This window comes from Oryctolagus cuniculus (assembly GCF_964237555.1).
Source record: "Oryctolagus cuniculus chromosome 17 unlocalized genomic scaffold, mOryCun1.1 SUPER_17_unloc_1, whole genome shotgun sequence".
NCBI lineage: Eukaryota > Metazoa > Chordata > Mammalia > Lagomorpha > Leporidae > Oryctolagus > Oryctolagus cuniculus.
The window spans coordinates 1,744,447-1,764,770 of NW_027208202.1; the positions used below are offsets into that span (position 1 = coordinate 1,744,447).

At 44.7% G+C, this 20,324-nt stretch overlaps 1 protein-coding gene and 1 pseudogene across 2 annotated transcripts in view; both read right to left on the bottom strand.

Moving 5' to 3' along the window:
* The window catches only part of LOC100355262 (L-lactate dehydrogenase A chain), a 591,718-nt gene that overhangs the window by 62,258 nt on the left and 509,136 nt on the right, over positions 1-20,324 (bottom strand). The gene's annotated exons all lie outside the window — the stretch shown is intronic.
* On the bottom strand, positions 10,216-11,817 carry LOC138847845 (nucleus accumbens-associated protein 1 pseudogene; annotated as a pseudogene).

Below are 20,324 nucleotides of genomic sequence, written 5' to 3' on the forward strand. Positions count from 1 at the left end.
ACTTAAAATAACTAAGTTTCTCTCTCAAATATGTGAAGTAACTTGATTTAAACAAATTTACATAGTACTAAATACTAGAAAGTTAAAACGCCCAAACCGATAACATTTCTCTACACCAAATGATGAACGTTCTTAAACAAACAAAAGAATTTAGACCAACTGCACTTAGCAATTACCATAAGAAAATAAATAAATAAATAATAGGTAAGTAAATAATTAGGGATAAATTTAACCAAGGAAGTGAAAGACTTATATCCCCAAAATTATAAACATTAATAAAAGCAACTGAAGAGGGCACAGATAGACAGAAAGATATCCCATGTTCATGGATAACAAGAATATTGCTGAAGTAATATTACTTGAACTAATCTGTTAAACAATATCCATCAAATTTCCAACATCAACTTTCTTTTTGTAAATAATTTTTATTTATATAAGGTGAACAAATTTCATGTGTTGCCTACATATGGATTTAGGAGCACAGTGATATTTTTCACCCTCCCTCTGACCCACACTCCCACCCTGATCATTTTTCATATATAGAAAAAATCCTAAAATTAATATGGAACAAGAAAAACAAATAGTCCAGTGAAATGAATCATAAGCAAAAAGAACAAAGCTAGGACATCGCATTACCTTATTTCAAACTATACTACATGCAACAGTAATTAAAATAACATGGTACTGGCATAAAATTAGACATACTGGTCAGTGCAATAGAACAGAAGGTCAAGAAAAGAACCCATGCAACTATACCAGTTGAACTTCGATAAACATGACAAGAATATACAATGTGAAGGGACAGTCTCTTCAATATGTGATGCTGGTAAAACTGCATATTCAATTATACAACAATGAACTGGGACATTATCTTGCACTAAATATAAAAATTGACTCAAAGTGGATTAAATTAGATGAAATGGTGCAACTACTAAAGCAAATACAGAGGAAAAGCTATGCAGTGTTGGTCTAGGCAGTATTTTTTTTTAGATTTGACAAAATGCAGACAATAGAAACAAAGACAATGAGATTACATCAAAACTAAAAGCTTCTGTATAGCAAAGAAAGCAATTAACAGAGCAAAGAGATAACCTACAGATTGGGAGGAAATACTGACAATCCACATATGTGATAGGGTTTAATATATAAAATATATAAGTATTCAAACAACTCAAAAATTGGGTCTGAATGAGCAGTTCTCAAAAGAAGGATTTGTACAGATGTTTTTCAAAAGAAGACAAACTAAAGGCTAACCTTAAAAGGTTCAACATCACTAATCTTTAGGGATATGCAAATTAAAACATCACACCTGTTAGAGTGGCTATTCTCAGAAAGACAAAGGATAGTCCAGTGATAGCAAGGATGTGGAGAAAAAGATAACCACCATACACCTTTGGTGGAAACATAAATTAGTACAGTCACCATAAAGTTGAGATAAAATACTAAAACTAAAACCACTATATGATTCATCAATACTGCTTCAAAGTGTCTTACTGGAAAGATTTTAACTTAGTATGTGGAATAAATGTCTGCCTGCCTATATTCATTTCAACATTTTTCATAATAACTAAGATATGAAATCAGCCTAAGTGTCCATCAACAGATAAAAAAAAGTGTGTGTGTGTGTGTGTGTATAAAGAAATAACATTTAGACTTTTTTTTTAACATTTAGCCTTTTAAAAGACGAAGAGATTCTATCATTGAGGGCAACATGGATGAACTGGAAAACATTATACCAAAACAAACCATACACAAAAAGACCAATGATCAAGTTCTCACTAATATATGGAAGCTAAAATAATGGAAGTCATAGAAGTAGATGGTAGAATGGTAGTTATCAGAGGTTGGGGAATAGGGGAAAGCAGGGAGATGATAATCTGTGGGTACAAAGCTCAGATAGGCTATTTTAATTTTTGAGATTTAATATACAGTATGGTGATAGAGGTAATCATTGAGTACTATTCATTTCAACTTCACTAAGAGAATAATTCTCAGATGTTCTCACCACAAGAAATGTCAAATATTTGAGATGATGAATAGGATAATTAGTTTGATTTAATCTATCTATATGGTAGTCACAAACCACATAACTTTATAACCTATAAATATACATGATTACAATTTATAATTATAATAAAAAGTAGAAAAATACATGATTAAAATATATTGATCAAGTCACTGTTTCTCATAGTGTACAATGTAATACTTTATCCATTTTAGTATTTTTTTGTTCTAGAACTATTGGTTGAACTCTGTAATTAACACACAATTATTCTTAGGTGTTTAAATTTTAACTGAAAAGTGATCCCTGTTAGGAATTTGGAAAACATTATGCTGAGGGAAATAAGCCAGTCACAAAGGGACGAATATCATATGTTCTCCCTGATCGGTGACAACTAACTGAGCACCAAAAAGGAAACCTGTTAAAGTGAAATGAACACTGTGAGAAATGGTGACTTGATCAGCCCTTGCCCTGACTGTCGATGAACAACTTCATACGTTATCCCTCTTAGTATTTTTTTGTTTGTTCTATGTAATACTTTTGGTTGAATACTGTAATCAATACACAGTTATTCTTAAGTGTTGAAACTTAACTGAAAAGTGATCAATGTTAAATATAAGAGTGGGAATAAGAGAGGGAAGAGATGTGCAATTCGGGACATGCTCAAGCTGACTTGCCCCAAACGGTAGAGTTAGAAACATACCAGGGGATTACAATTCAATCCCATCAAGGTGGCATGTACGAATGCTATCTCACTAGTCCAAGTGATCAATTTCTGCTCACAATTGATCATAATGATAGGACTAAGAGCCAAAGGGATCACATAAACAAGACTAGTGTCTGCTAACACTAACCGATAGAATAAAAAAGGGAAAGAACGATCCAACATGGGAAGTGAGATACACAGCAGACTCATAGAATGGCAGATGTCCTAAACAGCACTCTGGACTCAGAATCAGCCCTTAAGGCATTCGGATCTGGCTGAAAAGCCCATGAGAGTATTTCAGGCATGGAAAGCCAAGACACTCTGGCAAAAAAAAAAAAAAAATGACCTAAATGAAAGATCTCTGCAAGTGAGATCCCAGTGGAAGGAAAGAACAGGTCATCAAAGAAGGAGGTACTGGGCTGGCACCGCGGCTCACTAGGCTAATCCTCCGCCTAGTGGCACCGGCACACAGGGTTCTAGTCCCAGTCGGGGTGCCAGATTCTGTCCCGGTTGCCCCTCTTCCAGGCCATCCCTCTGCTGTGGCCAGGGAGTGCAGTGGAGGATGGCCCAAGTGCTTGGCCCTGAACCCCATGGGAGACCAAAAAAAGCACCTGGTTCCTGGCTCCTGCCATTGGATCGGCAGCGCGCCAGCCACGGCGGCCATTGGAGAGTGAACCAACGGCAAAGGAAGACCTTTCTCTCTGTCTCTCTCTCTCTCACTGTCCACTCTGCCTGTCAAAAAAAAAAAAAAGGAGGAGGTACCTTTCTGTGAAGGGAGGAGAGAACTTCCACTCTGACTATGAGCTTGCCTAAATATGATCAGAGTCGGTGAACTCAAAAGGCTTCCATAGCCTTGGCAACTCATGACAAGAGCCTAGGGTGATTACTGATGCCATAAACAAGAGTGTCAATTTGTTAAGTCAACAACAGGAGTCACTGTACACTTACTCCTCATATAGGATCTCTGTCCTTAATGTACTGCACATTGTGATTTAATGCTTGAAAAGAAAAATCTGTTTTAATTTATTTAATAAAACATTAAAATAAATCTGGATTTGCATTTATTTTTTGCAAATGAATATTAAAAGTTAAACAACAGGGAACCGGGTGGTATACAAATATTTGTATACAAATAGTCTAGCAGCAGGTTTCCTGCCTTTACTGCCTACATACAATAGAAGAAAAATGCATTTGAATTATTGAATCTAAATTACTAAATCTAAAACTGTCTCAGCATTTCATTCTGTCTTTACTTGCACAGACACAGTATGCTCAATTTATACAGATAATCCTAAAAACTTTCAGTAGAAGTCATTTTAGAAACCAGTCTAAATCCCAATTAATTCATTTTTGGAGAACAAAAGGGGGTACTATTTCAAAGCACTTAAAACATGGCTGCTGATTATCATTACCAGTTTTGATAACCAAAGCTTCTTCCCTTCCAAAGACATTAACCCAATTTCCTTCTATTTCTCCTTGTTGCCTTGACTTTGTGATTTTAAGCAAAAGAACTGTAAAAAACTCTTCCGATCCTCTATTTATGAAAGGAAAAGAGAGGATGACTAGATGATGGCACTTGATACAGTAAGAACCTGAAAACTAATTGCCCCCTCCCTTTCCTGCCCAGCTCAAGAGTTTCTGCAAACATTTTTGGAGAACGTCAAAGTGTTGCTCTGACTTTTGCACCATCCAAAGAAGAAAATATGGTTATTTTATCATCACCAGTTACTCAGGACTAAAGATGGTTCATCTCATTAGTAAATGTCCTGTGAAAGATAAACATGAATGGCCAAATGACTAGGGGCGAAGTCTCTCGGAAAATTCAGCGATCCCCTTCATGGGTAATCTTCCAGGGCATCAGGTCATGTGTTGATCTATTGCAATCACAATCTGTAAATAAATATTTTCTTCTTACCTTCCAGCAAATGCTGCGGAACCTGCTGCTTCTCAGCTGCCCATGTTCTGCCCTTGTTGCCAAGTAATTGTTGTTTACACGTTGTTCTTCCCATTCTTTCCTACAGGAAAGAAACCAAAGCATGGGAATCCCTTTGTTAGAATTCTTCTGCTTAGAAAGGAATGCTACAGGAAATTAATTTTAAACAAGCCTAAGAAACAAAACTTTTAAATCATGTATATTTAATTGTGTACTGTTTCTGAATGCATGGCTGTCTTTCGGGAGGCAGTTCTGTAGATTTAATGAATATGTAGACAGCTATAATTATGCCCGTGACTGAAATTCATAAAGTTTAAGGAGGCTATTCCATCTCCACTAAAATGCTGGTAGTGAAATTCAGTGAATAAACAAAAAAATTAATATTAATATAAACACTTGACTCCAATACATACTTGACTGCCAAAGATATATTTCAAAAAATACACACAGAAAGGTGAATTGTTGATTACACTGATTTATCACATGAGATATTCGTGTAGATAAACCTGTTTCTCTTTAATGTTAGGCTGGGCAGTTAAGTATAGTGAGACTACTTACTTTAGCTGTTATTGCTATTCACTATTGAAATCTGCAATTTCGCTCTACATGATCAGTTCTAAAATTTTAACAGATATGGGTAAATTTGAAAAAAAAAATTAAAAAATTAAAAACCCTCACTGTAAAAACTGCTAAAGGCAAGCCTGAATACCTCACAGTACCTATGGCTGAGTAGATAAACAACTGAAATACGCCTCTCAGGCATGCAGGCACCAGGGGCCTAACACCTGTGCCTCATTAATATACAAATAAATCTGCTCTTGGGAAACAACTGGAAATTCATTGTCCCAACTCATTTACTGAGTTTGAATAAAGGAATTAGACTGCCGGCACCGCGGCTCACTAGGCTAATCCTCCGCCTTGTGGCGCCAGCACACTGTGTTCTAGTCCTGGTCAGGGCGCCGGATTCTGTCCCAGTTGCCCCTCTTCCAGGCCAGCTCTCTGCTGTGGCCAGGGAGTGCAGTGGAGGATGGCCCAAGTCCTTGGGACCTGAATCCCATGGGAGACCAGGAGAAGCACCTGGCTCCTGCCATCGGATCAGCATGGTGCACCGGCCACAATGTGCCAGCCGCGGCGGCCATTGGAGGGTGAACCAACGGTAAAAGGAAGACCTTTCTCTCTCTCTCTCTCTCTCTCACTGTCCACTCTGCCTCTCAAGAAAAATAATAAAATAAAATAAAATAAAATAAATGAATTAGACGCATATTCCCTGCATTTTGTACCAAAACAAACACTAACAATCATTTTTTGGGGCCAGCGCTGTGGTACAGCGGGTTAACGCCCTTGCCTGAAGTGCCAGCATCCCATATGGGAGCCAGTTCAAGACCCAGCTGCTCCACTTCTAATCCAGCCCTCTGCTATGGCCTGGGAAAGCAGTAGAAGATGGCCCAAGTCTTTGGGCCCCTGCACTCACATGGGAGACCAGGAAGAATCACCTGGCTCCTGGTTTCAGATCAGCACAGCTCCAGCCGCTGGGGCCAATTGGGGAGTGAACCATTGGGTGGAAGACCTTTCTCTCTCTCTGCCTCTCCTCTCTCTGTTTGTAACTCTGACTTCAAATTAAATGAATAATTCTTTTAAAAAGAATCATTTGTCAACAGTGGAGGCAAGTAAGATTGGCTTTATGAATTTTTCTCAAATTTCATAATGTCACAAATAAACCTATAATTTAAAATTTATCATCAATGCTGAAACCCTGGCAACAATATCTTGAGAGGCTTGCTGAAAAGAAAGCCACTGGAACCTCTAGTCATCCTATCCACATGTGCTTGCAGTCATTACCCACCACACCCTATCATCTGAGGAGAAGACAATCTCGCATACTAGGCTAACAGCCATGGATATGACCAACTGAACGCCTGAAGCTCAAAAATCTGACCACGGGAAAGACGCATCTTCCCCAAAGACCTCCAGAAGTGCAACTGAAGTAAAAAGAAATTGCTAAATTTTGCCTTATATAAAAGCACATCAAAAAGTTCCTGGAAAAAAAAAAGTTCAGCGCAAACTTTTCAAAATGCATGTATGGTTCTATCTTGAGACACATTTTTCATGAATACTCACAATAGAGGTATGTGGAGAGAAGGAGTTTGTGGGTAGGAGGGTGGGAAGAAGAGAGAGGGAGCACAAATAAATAGCAAAACTCTAACAATGATGTCATCAAAATGTCAAAAATTCTATTTATGAACAAATATTTTACATAAATCTCCTCTAACCTCTGCAATAACCCTCTGGAGAGAGTGTTTTTTATCTCCCTTTCCAAATGAGGAAACTAAGGTTCAGAAAAAAACTAAATAATTGGTGGAGAGAAAAAAGGAATGAGAATTAGAAAACACACTTCCCTGGAATAAGATGGAAGACAAGAGACACTAGAAGGACACATGATACTCCAGATATTATGGGCAAAATTGCTTCTAGCAACAAGGCAAGGTTGAAATCCGTGATTTCTTCCCCAAATGTTTCATTTTTGAGTACCACAATTAAGGACATAGAGATGAGTTTTCACCAGTTGCACTCAGAAGGTAGGTTAACAACAGCTGTTGTGAGGGTTCATAACCTGGGTCATTTAGGTGTACAAAAGCCTTGAATGGAATAGTTTAGTGGCATGGGCATTGAAGGGTTCCTTTTAAAGGCTGGAGTGCCATCTAGTGGTAACTATTCTACCTTGCAGGCACTGGGTCCCTGAAAACAATCAGCACCAAGTTGGGAGAGGCACCCTATGTAGGTTTCATCTCTACACTGATGTTAATGGACCAGAGGCTGTCATGGAACTACTGTGTTGAGGACTCTGAACCTATCCCTGTCCTCAGAAAGGAAAACTGTGCCTGACTAAAAACAACAGCCATCAGTGTCATCATCATTTCTCAGGGAATCAAACTTTCACAGCAGCAACTGATGCCCTCCCCCTTAAGAATTCCTGCTTAGATAGCGCCTCGTCCTGAAATAGTTTTCTCTGACACGGAAATGCACTAGACTATGCAATGAATCCTTATAAATAGTAAGTACATGTAGCTGATGATTACAGAGGAATATCTATTTCTAATTATATTAAAGTAATATTTTCCAAAGATATGAACATAAATTTGTATGAGACTAGAATATTTTTTTCTGTCACAAAGGCGTTTAGTTTATTCTATCACGGATACTCCGGGGTTCACATTTCCAGACGTCTCTCCTCCTTTACAGAAGTTCAGGGAAGGGACAGCAGCTGGCCGCCTGGGGGCGGGGGGCTCCTGGGCTAAGGCACTGCCCTGTCTGGCTCTCCTGGTGGGAAGTTCCCTCCCCTGCACCCCCCCCCGGCCTGTCCCCCCAGGCCCGGAAGCCAGGGGCCACCTCCTGGGGTCCCTGAAGACCACTGGGCTCTGCCACCTGGCCCTGGCACTGCAGAGTGCCCCCACCGTGGGAAAAGGTGGGGAGGGAGGAGAACCCCAGTTCCAGGGAGCCGGTGTGCCTACTCAGGCCTTGGAGGCCTGGACACACCTGGGCATGCCCACTGTTCTCTGAGGGTCTGGCTGGAGTCCCCCGCCCACCCTCGGCCCCAGCTGCTTGCCAAGAGACCAGGATATTGTGCTTTGGGGTCAGCGCTGGGGCGGGGATGGGGTGGGGACTAAGGAGCTTGTGCTTTAGCAGGAGGTGCCGACCCCCCCATACACACTCGGGGTGGCTGGGGGCTAAGGCACGGGCCAGGCTGAGACTCCCCCCCAAAGCAGGCTGGTGGTGACGCTGTTGGAAGGGTATAGTGTGGGGCGACCCCCTTTGGTCCTCCCCACCCCACACCGGAACCTCCCCTAAAATGCTCCACCTGGAAAGCGAGATCGTCGGGCACAAGGTGTACACAGAAGTCAGAGCCAGGGGGCAGAAAGGCTGGTAATGGGGGGGAGAAGGCGAGAGGTGTGGGGGTGGGGAAGAAGCCTCCGTGTGCACATGCTTGCACACACTCGTGTACACACACTTGTGTACACACACACTTGCCCTAGGCGAGAACGAGAGGAATGGTGAGAAAAAACTGCCAGTGGCCCAAGCAGACCCTGCTCTGGCCCTGGGGGAACCAGGCCCACCCAACCAGCCAAGGCCAGGGACCTCCCTTGAAATACAGCAGTGGGGGGGGGCAGAGAAGTTGAGGGAGGGAGGGAAGCAGGTCAGACCCGTGGGGCCCGAGTCAGGAACACGCAGCCACACTCCACACACACGCACGCGCACTCCGCTTGCCTGCCCAGCACACGTCCCCCCCATATCCTGCCTTCCACAGTGCGCCCCCACCCCCACTGGGGACCTGCAGGTGGGCTGGTGGGGTCAGTCCAGTTGGTTTGAAAAATAAAAGGAAATCTTATACTTCAATATTTCAGTAGCTAAAAAAATGTTCTGTACACGGGTAGGGGCTGGGCCCTGTCCCGGGTGGGTGGGGGCAGCAGGGCAGGGGTGGGGGGCGGTAAGCAGAGGAGAGGACAGCAGCCCCACCCCTCCAAGCCTGCTCCCCACCCCCCATTCCAACCCAGGTCCCACTCTGCCTCTTTTACCTTCATTCAAGTTGCGCGTGCGCATGCACACACACACACACACATACACACACTCACACACAAGAGGCTCCTTGGCTGAGGATCTCCCTCCCTGGGGCTCCAGGGGACACGGGCTGGATAGAGGGGTGAGAGCAGGTGCTGGGCCGCCACCCCCAGCCACCTTAGGCTGCTTGTGGCATTGCTCTGAGCCTGTTGGCTCGGCTATACCACAGGGAGTGCCCACGGCTTCACCTGCCCCGGCCCCCAGGCGCAGGGACTGAAGAGGAGGCAGGAAGGCGCTTTGGAGGCCTGGAAGCACTGGGGGATGGGTGGGGGTGCAGAGGGGTCCTGAGCGACCCCTCCAGTCTCAGAGGAGGCTGAGGAAGGACTTCCACCAGGCAGGCCCCTGCCCCGTGCCTGGACTGGTGGGGGGGCACAAAGCTTGGGGTGAGGGAAGGGGGAGCCATGTGTGGAAGAAGGAAACCCGGGCCTGCCCCCCGCCCCTGCTTGCCCGCCCTTGCCGGCCCTGCCCACCCCGGCCAGCAGCTCACACTGGGGGAAGGGGCTGGGATGGAGGAGGGGACCCAGGAACATGCAGCGACCCCCTCGGGGCCTGGGGAGGGACAGACAGTAGCTCCTGACCAAGGTGTGTGTGAGGACATGGGGGTAGGGGAGTGTGACGGACCCCCCGGGTGAGGTGGGGGGAGTGTGATGGCCCCCCTGGGTGGGGTGGGGGAGTGTGACAGACCCCCGGGGTGGGGTGAGGGGAGTGTGATGGCCCTCCCGAGTGGGGTGGGAGAGTGTGACGGCCCCCCCGGGTGGGGTGGGGGAGTGTAACGGCCCCCCTGGGTGGGGTGGAGGAGTGTGACGGCCCTCCCGGGTGGGGTGGGGGAGTGTGACAGCCCCCCCCAGGTGGGGTGGGGGAGTGTGACGGCCCCCCTGGGTGGGGTGGGGGAGTGTGACGGCCCCCCCGGGTGGAGTGGGGAAGTGTGACGGCCCTCCTGGGTGCAGTGTGGGGGCGCGGTTACTGCAGGGCCTAGGCCGAGGGGCCACCTCGCCCCATAGCTGGCCGGCTGGAAGCTGTACTCCCCGCCCGCCACCTCCGGCTCCATCTTGCCCGAATCCCTGATGCAGGCGGTGTAGGGTCGCCCTCGGGTGAGCAGCTTCAACTTGGGCATCCAGCTCTGGCGCACGACCCGGCGAGCGTTGGGGCACACGCCGGCCGCGATGGCGTTCCTCTTGCTCTCCTTGAAGTTCCGGCAGTGGTTCTTGAGGGCGTGGAGGGCGCGGCTGTCTAGTGGTTTGCCGGTGCCACAGCTGGGGGCCAGTGCGTTCCGGTCAAAGGAGGAGGCAAGGAGCGGCTGCGGCAAGACCTGGTGCCGGGTTCCTGGGCTGCGCCCTCGTGATGCACACCTTGGCGCCTGCCACCAGCTCCGGCTTCTCTGAGGGGCCGCCTTCCTCCTGGAGCTTGGGGTGACAACAGGTGCTGATCTGGTCGAGGAGCTCAGCCGGGAGCGACGCCAATCTTGCCGCACCCGGATCCGACTGTGGGTTCCGGGAGGGCCTCAACCTTCTCGGCTGTCGGGCCCACGTTCATCGCGCTGTGCACGGTGTACCTGTTGCAGATCTGCCGGCACTGCTCGTCCGAGCCTTCCTCCCCCGCGTCGTCCTCCTCCTGGTAGGAGTCGGGCTGTCGCTGGTGTAGGCGCTCCAGGTGCCTGGGCCCCTGCGGTCCGACGTGCTGGGCCCGCTTCCCACGCCCGCAGCGGCCACCACCGCCCCGCTGGCCGGCTGCCCTGCCCCCACCCCCGCGGCAAAGGCCACCCCGGCGGGGACCTGCTGCAGGGGCTGCCGGTTGGCCGCCAGGTCCAGCATGGAGAACTTGGCCATCTTGCGGCTACCGCCACTGCCGCCGCCGCCCCTGGCCTCCTTGGGGCCACCGTCCCACAGCCGTTTGGCCGCGGGCTTGCACTGCAGCGAGTCCGACTTCTGCTGCTCCTTCCTGACCTTTGAGACCAGGGGCAGCGGCGAGCTGCAGGTGGGCCAGCTGGAAGTGTGCGCCACGGGGCTCTGTGGCTCGGAGGAGGGTGCCCCTAGGTGTGCAGGCCCTGCGAGTCGCCGCTCCAGGAGCTCACCTTCAGGAAGAACTCGGCGCCTCTCTCCAGGATCTCCTGGATCTGCAGGAAGCCCGCTGTGTCTGTGAACAGGAACTGGTCCCCCACGTTCGTGCTCAGCGGCCCGTGTAGCAGAAGCTCAGGGTCTGCTGGAAGGACTGCGGCTGCACGGCCGCCGGCAGCTCCACCACGGTGCTGCGGCTGCTGTTGAACAGGAGTAAGAGCTGCTGGCGGCCAGCACGGCCTGACCCCTGACCACCACCGACACGTCACAGGGCAGCCCTGCAGCCGCTGTTCTCTGAGGCACTCCAAGATGCCATGACCGAAGTTGGGGATCTCCATCTGCAGGCTCTGCGCCATGGTGGGGCTGCGCCATGGCGACTGAGGCCTGGCCTGAGCCCTGGGCGCGCCCCCTGCACTGGGGCCTTGGCTTCCACCTCCATGGCCTCCATGGCCTCCACCTCAACAACAGCGGCAGAGGCGGTGGCCACTCACTGCTAAATTTAATTGTTTTAAAAAATGATGTACAGCCGGCGCCGCAGCTCAGTGGGCTAATCCTCCGCCTGCGGTGCCGGCACCCCAGGTTCTAGTCTGCTACACGGGTCTGGGCGCTGGATTCTGTCCCGGTTGCTCCTCTTCCAGTCCGGCTCTCTGCTGTGGCCTGGGAGTGCTTTTTTCCCTCCATAATGAAACATCAGGGCACATCACTGACACATTTTAAATACATATAAAAACAGAATGCACAATTATCATCAGCCTAATACGAATATCTTCATATGTCTAGATGAAACATGTTCCCATATGAGGAGGCCCCACTGAAACAAAAGCAAAGAACACTTCCCTGCATGAGGACTGACTGCTAGAGTTACGATGATTTTTAGGTTAAGGTTTGAACTGAGAAATCCTGAGATTCCACCTCAATATCCACAAGGACATAAAGAACTGAATTTAAAAAAACCTTATGGACTTTCAGATATAATGCCTGATTTTCTACAAAAACATATATTTTTCCTTCAAAACTAAAATTTAGCAGTCTCTAAAGTCACATTAAAGTAGGCAAATTCAATTATTCTTTCATAAAAGCAATCAAGAAAATGTGCATAAGTTTAACTTTATGGAATGTTTTACCTCATTTTTTAATTTCATAAAACTGTAATATATAATAGGTAATTCTGTTATTTTTTTAAAACAGGATCAACATTTAGGAATGAGGTGAGGAAAGGACACTGTACCAGGAAATCTCTGTGAAATTATCTGAAGTGAATAAATTTTTTATTCTGTGGTCTACTGTGACTTCTTTTGATTTTTTTTCTTGATTTACTTGAGAGACAGAGAGATATAGAGTGAAACAGAGATAGAAAAAAAGATGACCCATCCACTGGTCCATTCCCCAAATGGCTGCACAGCCAGGCCTGGACTAGCCCAAAGCTGGTAGCCAGGAATTCAATCCACAGCTCCAATATGGGTGGTAGGGACTCAAGTACTTTGGGCATCACCACTGTCTTCCAGGGTCCACCTTGGCTAGAAGCTGAAATCGGGAACTGGAGCTAGGGATCAAATTTAGGTACTCCAATGTGAGATGTAGGCATCTTAACCGATAGGCTTGCCCCTAAAGGCATTTCTGATATCATCAATACATAAGGAAAAATTCCCTTCTTTGAGACGTTTCTCTGCATATCTCCCCCACTCTCTTCTTACTGCCATCCTACCTCATTTATGTTGGTATGTAGGATAACTGACATAAGCTTGATGTCTAGCTTTCTACAACAAGGTAAAGAATTGGCCACATAGTTTGTAATGTAAGCAGTACTGAAAAGGAAATACTTATACAGTCAAGAACAAAATTTTTTCCAACAATTTAAAAATAGGCATTTATTTAGTAAAATCCCAAGTCCTAATTAAAAGGTCCTTTTTATCTTTTTAAAAAATGGATTTATTTATTTGAAAGGTAGAGTCACAGACAGAGAGGGAGACAGAGAGAGATCCTCTTTCCACCAGCTCACCTCCTAAATGGCCCCAATACCTAGGGCTGAGCAAGGCCAAAGCCAGGAGCTTGGAAATGCATCCATTCTCCCACATGAGTGGCAGGGGCCCAAGTACTTGGGCCATCCTCCACTGCTTTTTCTTCAGGCATTAGCAGGGAGCTGGATCAGAAGCAGAGCGTCTGGGACTGAAACCTGCCCTTGTACAGGGTGCTGCTGTCAAAGGTGGTGGCTTAACCCATTGCACGATGATGCTGGTCTCCATATTATTTCTTAAAGCATGTTTTCCAACACTAGATGGACTTATGGAATATTATAAAAATAGAAATAGATGTTTCTGTTAAATGTTTTCTTTTTAAAGATGAAAATAAGTTACATTTTAAGTGAATCCATCATTCACTGTACAAGTTCTATACCACCACTATCCAACAAAATTTTCTGAGAACACAGAAATGTTCCATAACTAAGTGTCCAAAATGGTAACCACTCATCACACATAGTAACTAAGAAGTTGAAATATGGCTAATGCAGTTGAAGAATTACATATTTTATTTTACACACACACACACACACACACACACACACACTGGTTTTAAAGCAAAACTGTAAAGTTTCAAGGAATATAAAGATAAATCTACACATGACACATAATCATATGTAGTACAACTGGAGAAAGAAAACAAACATTAAAAGTAAAAAGGTTCAGACATTTGACCTGGTGCTTAAAAAGCCAGTTAACATGCCCACATCCCATATCAGTGTCTGATCTGAATCTCAGTTCTACCCCCATTTCTAGCTTCCTGCTAATGTACATTCTGGGAAGCAGCAGGTGATAGCTCAAGTACTTGGGTCTCTGCCACCTAGGAGGGTACCTGAATTGGTTCTCAGCTCCAGTGTTTGCATGGCCTAACTGCCACTGTGGCATTTGGAGAACCAACTAGGGGATCTAAGCTTCCTCTCTCTCTCTCTCTATCTCTCTCTCTCTCCTAGGGGGTCTAAGCTTTCTCTCTCTTCTCTCTCTCTCTCCTCTTTCCTGTCTCACTGAGAGTGTGTGTATTTGTGCATTTCTGTGTAACTAAATACAATTCAATTTAAAAAAACACTTTAACTAATACATGTGGTCAAATAAATCAAAATAATTCCTTAAAAGAGGCTTTTATACAGTATGTCATAATTCTAAATGCATAGTGGCACCAGTCAGAACTATCAGATAAGTATGTAACAGTTTCTTTTTCTTTCCCATCCCTCTCATTGCCTTTTCCCATGGTATTTCTGTCACCACCACCACCCTCAGCCACTGTCTCCTCTCACCAGACTCTTGTCACATACACATGTGAAAGTGAGGAAAGTCCATCTTCAGTGGCAACGGTGTTAGCTCCAATGGTGGCATTGCTGGAAAGACCCTGACCTAGATATGGATATAACCAGACACAGCAACAGATTGTCTAAAAGAACCAAGAAAGGACAGGTTAAAAAGAAAGTAAATGGGTCATGTGATCAACTTTAGTTGAAGGTCAAATATGTACTTCAAATTTGTTGGGATTAATGTACTTGAATAAACAATTCGCAGAGGCTTATGGAGATGTACATCACCACCTAAGCCCCCTAAAAAACTCACTAAAATCATTACAAGGTGAACAACCCTATCCAAAATGGTTAGGATTCAGAAGTGCTTCAGATTTTTAAGATTTTGGAAGATAGCATAGACTTTACTGGCTGAACATCCTTCATCCACCTGCAGCGCCAGGCAGAATACCAATACATTCCAAAACTTTAAAGTTGTTTTCGCCCATATGTGGTGTACAGTTCAAAAATATATGGTTATGTGTCCCTACATTAAATAATGGCTTTGTCTGTAGACCTCTCCTTTCTATTTTAGAGGCATTTCTCATATGCCCATCAGGGCTATCTGTTACCAGTCCATTTAATGCTCATACAGTAGTCCTCATTTATGTGCAGTTTCGCTTTCTATGGCTTGTTATGCCTGGTCCATGAGGGTCCAAAAATATTAAATGGAAAATTCCAGAAATAAACAATTTCAGAGTTGTAAACTGTATGTGGTAATGAGTGGCGTGATGAAATCTCATGCCATTTTGCTCTGTCTTGCCCAGTGTATCCATGTTGTGCACACTACCACCCATTAGCCACTTGGGAGCCATTTCAAGTCATCAGAGTGGCTGTTAGGGAGTCACAATGCTTATGCTCAAGGAAGCTTTATTCTGTTTAATAATGATTCCAAAGGACAAGAATAGTGATGCGGTAATTCAGGTATCTCACAGAAAAGCAAACTAAAAAGGTAAAACAGTTTGACTTATTAAAAAATATATATATACCCTGACGTTGACCTACATTAGAGATGAAACTTTTATCAATGATCTTGTGAGGGATGAAAAAGAATGTCAGGCTACTTTAGCCTTGTACCTAAAATTACAGAAGTTTCAGCCATAGTGTGTGATAGTAAGGACTTAGTTTGGAGGGCCAAGGCGTGAATTTTCTGTGGTTTCATGCATCTACTGATGTACACAACACTCCTGAGGTCTTGGAATGTACTAGGGAATAAGAGGAGACTACTGGACATTAGCTTTTAGAAATCTCAAATCTATACACCCTTTGTCATTTGCTCAGACTTTACACTTATTGCATATTTCAGTCTATTTGACATCATAAACTATCATCTTCTTAAATTTTAAATAAAGGGAGAAATGAGAAATAAGACTAAATGGAAGAAAATAGGATTGATTGGTAAAGTCTTCCTGTGATGAAATATACTTTAATCAACAGACCTTTCAGCCATTCAATTATTCTCCTCTATTTCTAAGTTTCTGATTATATTGTGGTTGGTTAGAGTATGCTGGTTCACTCTCCAAGTGACTACATCGGCTGGGGCTGGTCACTGCTAAAGCCAGGATCCAGGAACTTCATCTGGGTCTCCAACATGGGTGCAAGGGCCTGAGCACTTGAGCCATCTTCTACTGCACCATCTTTCCCAGAAACATTAGCTGGAAGCTGGATCAGAGTTGGAGCAGCTGGGATTTGAACTGGTGCCAATATGGGATGCCAGCGCTATAGGCAGCAGTTTAACCAGCTGCACCACAGTGCTGGCTCCAGGAGTAGTATTTTTCTTACTAATTTTTCAAAAACAGTTTCTCCAAATCACAATGAAAGATTAACCATTTTCTTTTTATTTCCTTTTCCAAATTAAATTTTCATCAAAACTCTGTTAGCTATAAGTGACCCTATTACAAAAATTTTAAACTATTTTAAAGTTCAAATACTTTAACAGAACCTAAATCTGGTCCTGATTTTCCCTTTGGTATATTAAATTTGCTATTGTGTTATCTATATTCCTAATAATTTGAATATTCCCCCAATAAATGCCATAAAAATTTAATTATATGACCACAGATAACTTTACTTTTTTATTTTTTGACAGAGTGGACAGTGAGAGAGAGAGAGAGAAAGAGAGAAAGGTCTTCCTTTTGCCATTGGTTCACCCTCCAATGGCCGCTGTGGCCAGCACACTGCAGCCGGTGCACTGCGCTGATCCAAAGCCAGGAGCCAGGTGCTTCTCCTGGTCTCCCATGTGGGTGCAGGGCCCAAACACTTGGGCCATCCTCCACTGCACTCCCAGGCCAAAGCAGAGAGCTGGCCTGGAAGAAGGGCAACTGGGACAGAATCTGGTGCCCCAGCAGGGACTAGAACCCGGGGTAATGGCGCCACAGGTGGAGGATTAGCCAAGTGAGCTGCGGTGCCGGCCCCACAGATATCTTTTTATGAACCAAATAGATGTTTCCAGAAATATTACTGTAAAATTGAGCTTTAACACCCCCAAAAATCTCATTTTTCTATACAGCCTTTATAGTAGTCCCATTAGGTGGTGATGGCAAAGTGACTTGGTCTGTACACACATGCGAGAGACCTAAATTGAGTTAATAGCTCCTGGCTTTGGTTCCAGCCATGACAGCCATTTAGAGAGTGAACCAATAGATGGGAATTCTCTTTCTGTGTTTGCCTCTGTTTCTTTCTATCTCTGCCTCTGAGTTGAGTACAGAAAATACTATGATTAGAAATGGCATCTAGTGATATAGAAGCAGGAAAATGGTTGTTCCTTCTTTAGAATCTATCAGCAGCTCTGATGGCATAGGAGAAAGGGGGCAGTAGTAAAATCACTAAACAAATCACTTTGGCTTTATTCATTTCTCTTATGCCCTTCCACCCTCACTCAAATCTCTCATATTGTGGCTCCTAGGCTTCCTATCCGAGTCACGGCACCATTATGCCGCTCCCCCTCTTCACGGAGGAATGACACTGGACCCTGCGCTGTTCTTTCGTCTGCTCGGCCCTTCCCGGGTTTGCTGCTGGTTCTTCCCGGGTTGGCTGCCAACCCTTCCACCTCCGTGGAAGGGCGGTGCCCCATGCCACTTTCCCCACTTCCGCGGAGGAGTGGCACACTGCCGGCCGGCTCTCTCGGGGGCTGCTCAGGTGTTCCTTCAGATAGATGTTCCCCTTAGATGTTCCTGGTGCATGTTGTCTCTCTCCTCCTTTATAGTCCTCTTCCACCAATCCCAACTCTGCTACCCACACGCCAAGTACACTGCTCTCCTCCAATCAGGAGCAGGATGACTCCTGCAGGTTACTGGTCGAACTGGAGGCAGCTGTGTAAAAGTTGTTTACTCCTCTCCCAGCGCCATATTGTGGGAGAGCAGATGCATAGAATAAGTCTTAATTCCAGTAACTTAGTCTAGTCCGAGTTGCTCCCCACACATATGGGGAAAAAAGTCTGACGTACAAAGTACAAAGGAGATAAGTAGGTTCTAGGTGTGGTAACACAGAGAAAGGATGGAGCAAAACAGTAGCTACCTTGGAGAGTGTGAACTTATTACTGTGCTCTAAAGAAAATCCAGAGAACAGGAAGTCTAAGTCTAGTTCTGTGATAGCAGAATTGTGCTGTTCAACATAACTTTAAGACCTAAAAGGACATTTTAAAAAGAAGTGAGAGCTCAGAGTGTGCAACTATCCTGTTTTGCTTCTAAAGGGCATGCACCTGAATTAGTTTCCTAATCTGAACAGGTTGACTAGAATAAAGTTTTTGGAGCTGTTTGAGAATATGTCAACCAGACTAAACCACTTCTCTATCTCTGAATACTGTACATATAACCCTAGAATGTAAATTGTATCCCTATACACAGATGATACCGGGGCATATTTTAACTTTCAACATTTTTCTCAGTAACAAGCTATTTTTAATATCATAGCTATCTTACTGATGTTCCTTATATTTCTAGGCACATAATACCCATTATCAAATATTTCAAATAGTGTGTGATCTCATTTTCAACTCTCAGTTAAATATTTTGATAAGATTCAAATATAACTAAATTTAAAACTTTAATAAAATAGCAGTTCATGCAAAGTAACACTGTCACCACATGAAATAGATACTCAGCTATGTGACTACCCATATTGTGGGTCACATTAGCTATCTTTATCAGTAAGGCACAATTCTGTCATTGACTAAAGTAAAACCAAATCTAACCCACTCTCAAACTGCAGAAGAAGCCAAAAGGATACATTCCTAAGGAGCAGAAAATGAAGATTGTGTTCCTATCACTCATCTCCCTGCAAACTCCTGCCCCTCTAGAGTGCTGAGCATCAGATCTTCCTCCTAAGTACCATTTAATTTCAATTACCCCATTTGGTCTTTTCCAGATCCTTGATAAAAGCTTCCACTGTAACCCCAGTTATCAGCTGTGTTAGTTATTTCCAAGTATCTCTCTCTTAACTAAAGCACAAGTTCTCCAAGAGGAGGAGCTTGTGTTTGGATTCCTTTGGGTCTATTAGTTTTTCTTTTTTAAAAGATTTATTTATTTGAAAGAGTTACACAGAAAGAGAAGAGGCAGAGAGAGAGAGAGAGAGAGAGAGAGAGAGAGATTCTTCCATCCAATGGTTCACTCCTCAGATGGCCGCAAAGGCCGGAGCTGTGCCAATCTGTAGCCAGGAGCCAGGAGCTTCTTCCTGGTCTCCCATGTGGGTGTGTGGGTGCAGGGGCTCAAGGACTTGGGCCATCTTCTACTGCTTTCCCAGGCCATAGCAGAGAGCTGGACAGGATGTGAGCAGCTGGGTCTCAAACCAGCACCCATATGGGATGCCGGCACTTCAGGCCAGGGCATTAACCCACTGGACCACAGCGCCGGCCCCTGAGTCTATTAGTTTTAACACATAGGCTTGTCTACAAAGGAAGTACAAGAAAGATATGCAAAATGACTGAAGATGTATTCTCTTGAGTAGGGAGAGAGAGAGCTCTGAAAAGTACTTGAAAGCCCTGGATTAACAATAAAATGAGAAAACTAACTGCTACAGCAGTCGGCATTGTGGCACAGCAGGTTAAAACCCTAGCCTGTAGTGCCAGCATCCCATATGGGCGCCAGTTTCTGTCCCAGCTGCTCCATTTCCAATGCAGCTCTCTGTTATGGTCTGGGAAAGCAGTGGAAGATCTCCCAAGTCCTTGGGCCACTGCACCCACGTGGGAGACCTGGAAGAAGCTCCTGGCTCCTGGCTTCAGATCAGCTCAGCTCTGGCCATTGCAGTTATCTGGGGAAGTGAACCAAAGGATGGAAGATCCCCCCACTCTGGCTCTACCTCTCTCTGTAACTCTGTCTTTCAAATAAACAAAATAAATCTTAAAAAAATTAACTGCTGCCACTGTGTCCCAACAATCAAGGCAATGTGTCTACAAAATAGACAAATCTTAAATCTCCATTTCTAATAAAATTTCTTTGAAAATTTCTCCCTTAAACCATATTGTTGAGTATAACAGCCTGCTGTGAAGTCAAATATCAGATAATGAAAATTAGAGTTCAATATATTACTACTAAGCAAGTTAGTAAGTAAATAAATAAGAAGTTGTTGTAAATTTTTAAAAAGGTTTCCACTTTTGAATGTTTATGCAATATTTCCTCAAATAACTTCAGTATTATTGACCAAATATGTAGGTTATGTTACGTATTTTTACCACCATACCTACAAAGCACAACACA